This window comes from Schistocerca serialis, chromosome 1 (genome assembly GCF_023864345.2).
Source record: "Schistocerca serialis cubense isolate TAMUIC-IGC-003099 chromosome 1, iqSchSeri2.2, whole genome shotgun sequence".
Lineage (NCBI taxonomy): Eukaryota > Metazoa > Arthropoda > Insecta > Orthoptera > Acrididae > Schistocerca > Schistocerca serialis.
In genome coordinates, this window is record NC_064638.1 from 1272662963 (window position 1) to 1272669507 (window position 6545).

The window sequence follows — 6545 nt, forward strand, 5'->3', positions numbered from 1 at the left end:
GTCCAATCGTCCCTTTGGAAACTGCCTGAAGAGCTAAGACGGGAAGTTCGATCACATATGGAATCTCTTCTGTTTTCATCGATTTCAATGGGATAGTGAATCATGAGTCCCTGCCTTATGGCCTTACGGTCAGTAAGGAATACTAACTGAAAGTTAGGCGCCGTTTGCATGAAGAAATTCTAAGAAAACGACCAGAATTGTGGCAAAATCACTCGTGGAAATCGCATCACGATAATGCTTCCGTTCACACCTCAATGCTTGTTCGTGATTTTTTGGCAAAAAACAAACCCGCTATGTTGCCGCAGCCACTGTATTCGTCGACAGTGCCCCCTGAGTATTCTTTCTATTTCCGAGACTGAAGGGAACCGTGAAAGAACGTCATTTTGTCACCATTGATGAGACAAAATCACACTGAAGGAGCTGAACATAATATCGAAAAGTGAGTTCCAGAAACGCTTTCAAGTCTGGAAAAACCGCTGGCAGAAGTATATTATATCTGAGATGGATTTATTTAATTACTTAGCAGCTTATGATGTACATCTATGGAGTAAGTCAAAGTAAATATTTGTTTTGTCAGCTTTCCAATAAAATACATTACTTTTACTGATTCTAACTACAATTTTGCTAACATAACTAATAAATTTTAGCCAGAACATTTCTGAAAATTTACATCATAGTTACAAAATTCTAGATACTGTAAACTGAACGGATTTTATGAGGCATACATAATCTATATACCTAATTTACAGAACATGTAATTGCAATAATTCTATACTACGTGTCCATCATTTTATATATACGGTATAATACAGTCATATGGTACATACATATTCTAGATCCCATTTTGTTTACATTTACGAAATCATTTTACAGCAATAATACTGTATAAAAATATTTAGGTAAAACAATGCTCTTAAGAAGTTAACACATTTTAATTTTTCTTTTTTCTCTATACCTGTGTACATTTTTTTAGTGTACGATGCCCGTTTGCTTCAGTTATTTTCGTTTGAAAGAAATTCTCTGATTGAATATAAAGGGGTTTCTAATAGCAGTTGTTTGATTGACTGTTGAAACTTATCCTTCGATTTGGCATTAGTGATGTTTGGTGGTAAAGAGTTGTACAACGTTACTGCCATGTAACCACAGCTTCTCTCATATTGAGTTGTGTTATACTATGCAATTCTTAATTTCATGGTGTTTCTGGTATGGTGGTGGTGTACATCTTCATTTTTGTTGAATTTATCTTAATGATTCCAAGCAAGGAGCAGAATTTTATATATGTAAAAGCTGTAGAAGGTTAGAATCTTATATTTTTTGAAAAGAGGCTTGCAACTATCTCTCGTTCTTTTACTTCCTATTATTCTAATTGCTCTCTTTTGTAATTTGAATATTTTAACTGCCTCAGTCGAATGGCCCCAGATTTCTATACCATAGCTCATTATAGCATTGAAGTACGAAAAATGCACCATGCGCACTTGATCTTCAGTTGTTAGTGGCTTAATTTGTCTCAGAGCAAACACAGTACTGCTAAGTTTCTTGGTTATATTGGCAATACCATCTTACCATCCTAAACAACTGTCCACGGTGATCCCTAAAAATTTAGCGCTTTCAACTACTCTTACATCTAGCTCTCACAAATTTGTGAGTTCACTTGTTTTTCTTTTGTTGTTCCTAAATAGGATTGCATTATTTTTTCATAATTGAGAATTAACCTATTCACTTCAAGCCAGTGGGTGATCATTTCAACTGTTTGATTACTTTTGCTTATGGCCTCCTGTAAGCTCGGTCTCACAGTTATGCTTGTTTTGTCATCTGCGAAGAGTATCAATTCACTGACTACATTACAAGGTAAATCATTTACGTATATAAGGAAAAGGAGGGGTCCTAGAATACTACCCTGTGGCACCCCATGTTTTATATCTTGTAGTTCCGATAGCTGTTTCCCTTGATTGTGTGACACTTCCACTGCTTGTTTTCTGTTCTGCAGAAATGACTTTATGATGTCAATAGCAGTTCCTCTAATTCCATAGTGGTGTAGCTTCATTATTAATATGTGGTGATTGACAAGATCAAAAGCTTTAGATAAGTCACAAAAAACACCGACCGGGATTTTGCCTTGATCTACACCTGCAGAGTTTATATTAGTAAGTTCAAATTCAGCTGACACTGTAGATTTTTCCTTCTGGAACCCAAACTGGGTACCATTTATGATACAGTTTTTATCAAAAAATTGCTTTGAAGTGGACGAAATTGATGTAGTTGATGTTGATGAATAAATAAAGATTCTTCAATAAGGGGAAGAATTCCCGTTAGTTTTTGATGCCTCCTCGTATATGTAGAGATGTAAGAACCCTAGTGAAGGAAATTCCTTTTGTCGCCAGCGCCCTGTGGCCCAGGCACGGCTTGGTCAGATCGCCAGCTTAGCGCCGTTGTTAACCGTTGGCTCTGGAGGCCAGATTCACGAAGAGGGCGTCCAGCTGTGTCCCAACCTCAACCTCGGCCTCGGCGATAAATTTGTGGCGACACGCGGCGCGGGCATAACGGTGCGTGGGAGGGCAGTGCGCGAGCAGCCAGCAGCGGCAAATCCGCCGCCAGACAAATGGACCGGCGCGACAGCGACCACCCAAGCCACAGGGACACAGGGGCGGGGCAGGGCCCAGCGCCGGGTCGCCGGCTGTTTCTCAAGCCGTGGGTTGCGCAACGCAGGGGCGGCGCCACTTGCTGCGTCTTCTGCCTGCCCGGACCCAACAAGTAGTACCCGCAACGTCGTGATGCATGGCTTGTGCGTGCTGTCTGATCGAGAAAGCATCCGGATACCTATCTGTGGCCATCAGCACAGCATGCATCCACGATTCGCCTTTATGACTCCCTGAACTTTGCTGGGGACACTTAACTGCTGACGTGAAGGCAGGTGGAGGAATGGCAGCCCGTTCTTCCTTAAGAGCCGAAACTAGAGAAGGTAGTGATGTTGGACGCTTGGTTCTGGACTGAAGTCGAAGTTCTAGCTCATCCCAGTCGTAGAGTTCAGGTCGCCACACTGGCCAGGCCAGTCCATTTCAGGACTGTTATTACTGAGCAAGAAATAAAGGAAACAAAAGAAAAGTTCGGAGTAGGTATTAAAATCCATGGAGAATAAATAAAAACTTTGAGGTTCGCTGATGTTGTAATTCTCTCAGAGACAGCAAAGGACCTGGAAGAGCAGTTGAACGGAATGGAAAGTGTCTTGAAAGGAGGGTATAAGATGAACATCAACAAAAGCAAAACGAGAATAATGGAATGTAGTCGAATTAAGTCGGGTGATGCTGAGGGAATTAGATTAGGAAATGAGACTCTTAAAGTAGTAAAGGAGTTTTGCTATTTGGGGAGCAAAATAACTGATGATGGTCGAAGTAGAGAGGATATAAAATGTAGACTGGCAATGGCAAGGAAAGCGTTTCTGAAGAAGAAAAGTTTGTTAGCATCGAGTATAGAATTTAATGTCAGGAAGTCGTTTCTGAAAGTATTTGTATGGAGTGTAGCCATGTATGGAAGTGAAACGTGGACGATAAATAGTTTGGACAAGAAGAGAATAGAAGCTTTCGAAATGTGTTGCTACAGAAGAATGCTGAAGATTAGATGGGTAGATCATATAGCTAATGAGGAGGTATTGAATAGGATTGGGGAGAAGAGAAGTTTGTGGCACAACTTGAGTAGAAGGAGGGATCGGTTGGTAGGACATGTTCTGAGGCATCAAGGGATCACCAGTTTAGTACTGGAGGGCAGCGTGGAGGGTAAAAATCTTAGAGGGAGACCAAGAGATGAATACACTAAGCAGATTCAGAAGGATGTAGGTTGCAGTAGGTACTGGGAGAGGAAGAAGCTTGCACAGGATAGAGTAGCGTGGAGAGCTGCATCAAACCACTCTCTGGACTGAAGACTACAACAACAACATTATTCATAAACTATTCTTTCATAGAAGCTGCTTTATGACAGGGTGGATTGTCTCCGAACTGTCCCTCCACTGTACGCAGAACAAAATGCTGTGAAGTTGTTCATATCCTTCCGCATTTAGCTTTTTGTCAAGCAAAGTAAGAGGGGCCACGCTCAAACCACGTAAAACACGCTCATACAATAACACCACCTCCACCGTACTTCACTGTTAGGACTCTATATCGTGGTAGGTAGCTTTATCCAGCCACTAGCCGAAACTGAACCCATCCATCGATTGTCGTGGGGTATACCATGATTCATCGTTGCCCACGGGCGTTGCTCTTTACACCATCGCAACTGCAGTTTAGCGTTGATCACAAAACTATGTGGCTTAGGAGGAGCTATTGGAACATTGTAACCAATACCTTTCAACTCTCTCTAGGGCCTGGTGGTCTCGTGGTGCTGGCGCAGTAGCTTAACGTGTTCGCCCGGAGGGCTGGCTGCCCCTACAATAAAAATAAATACATAAACTGCGTAAAGAAGTCAACGATGAACTTGAAAGAGTGTCATGTGATGTCCGCCCAGACCAAATGCAACGAACAAAAACAAACGAAACAAAGAGAAAATAATATTGTAAAGCGCGTATCTGGAAACCACGAAGTCGAGGGATCGAATCGCTGTCGGACCTTGGATATTTCGGTCTTCGTTTTAACCTGGCCTTGATCTCTCAATGATGTGAAGAGTCGCCAGAAATGAGACGTGGATAGGATTACATATCAAACTGTTGGTTCCCTCTCCCCGCTTGGATCACTAGGGTAGGTCGAGGACACGCAAGTCACCGATGTGGCGTCCAGTTCAAAAACTTCAACACACCAATGAGCCACACGAGATTATTATTCAACTCCCTACGCATAATTATTGTGCTAAATGGACTGCTGGCAGCACTTTAGACTCCACGAGCGATTCCATCACGGCATTTCTTTGCGGCCATCCTCCGTAATGCTCGACGGTCCAGTCTGCCTGGTCTTTGTTCAGTTGTGGATGCTCCTTCGCGTTCCCACTTCACAACCGCATCACCAACAGCCGACTTGGACAGTTTTAGGACTGAAACATCCCTGTTGGATTTGTTACTCAGATGACATCTAGTGACTAGTCCATGTACGAAGTTACTGACTTCTTCCGTAGTTACTGCTTCGCTGCTCACAACACAATATTCCCCCTGTCCTTTTATGCTGGCAGGTACCCCTCCTGTTACATATACTCACATCAAAAAAAGTTTTGTATCACCTCGGTTCCGAGAGTTCCGGAACCTCTACAGAAAATTGGAATTGAGATCAACATAAACATCGCAGGAGAGCTTCTGTAAAGTTTGGAAGGTAGGAGACGAGGTACTGGCAGAAGTAAAGCTGTGAGTACCGGGCGTGAGTCGTGCTTCGGTAGCTCAGTTGGTAGAGCACTTGCCCGCGTAAGGCAAAGGTCCCGAGTTCGAGTCTCGGTCGGGCACACAGTTTTAATCTGCCACGAAGTTTCATATCAGCGCACACTCCGCTGCAGAGTGAAAATCTCATTCTGGAAACATGAACATCATTTCCGCCCTTTTCATTGCTCATGAAAACCACACATTGCATGTTTTACCACTATACAGCGAGACCTTCAGGTGTGGTGGTCCAGATAGCTGTACACACCGGTATAGTACCCAGTACCACGTCCTCTTGTGGTTGGTGGGTCACGTCGTCCATAATCCATCCAGGCATGTTCGACGGGGTTAATGTCTGGTGAACATGCTGACCACTGTAGTCGAGCGATGTCGTTATCCTGAAGGAAGTCATTCACAAGATGCGCGCGATGGGGGCGCGAATTGTCGTCCATGAAGACAAATGCCTCGCCATTATGCTGACGATATGGTTGCACTATCGCTCGGAGGATGGCATCCACGTATCGTACCGCCGTTACTGCGCCTTCCGTGACCACCAGGGGCGTACGTCGGCTCCACATAATGCCTCCCCAAAACAGCAGGCTACCTCCACCTTGCTGCACTCGCTGGGCAGTGTGTCTAAAGCGTTCAGCTTGACCGGGGTGCCTCCAAACACGTCTCCGACGATTGTCTGCTTGAAGGCATATGCGACACCCATCGGTGAAGAGAATGATGCCAATCCTGACCGGTCCATTCAGTATGTTGTTGAGCCCATCTGTATCGCGCTGCATGGGCGTCGGGAGTGAAGTTCCTCATCATGCAGTCTATTGCGCACAGATTGGCACTTAACACTACTTCCTGTGGCTCCACAAAAAGTAGTATTCAACATGCTGGCGTTGCTGTCACGGTTCCTCCGTAGGTATGGATCATCCACTGCAGTCGTAGCCCTTGGGCGGCCTGAGCGAGGTATGTCATCGAAATTTCCTGTCTCTCTGTATCTCCTCCATGCCGGAACAATCTAGCTTTGGATCACTCCAAGACGCCTGGACACTTCCCTTGTTGAGAGCCCTTCCTGGCACAAAGTAACAATGCGGACGCGATCTAACCGCGGTAGTGACCGTCTCGTCATGGTTGAACTACAGACAACTCGAGCCGTGTACCTCCTTCCTGGTGGAATGACTGGAACTGATCCGCTGTCGGACCCCCGCCGTCTAACAGGCGC

General features: G+C 44.4%; 1 non-coding gene across 1 annotated transcript; it reads left to right on the top strand.

Moving 5' to 3' along the window:
• Positions 1 to 5338: 5338 nt before the first annotated feature.
• Trnat-cgu (transfer RNA threonine (anticodon CGU)) lies at positions 5339 to 5413 on the top strand. Its single transcript has one exon. It is a non-coding gene; the product is annotated as a tRNA-Thr (tRNA).
• Positions 5414 to 6545: the final 1132 nt, after the last annotated feature.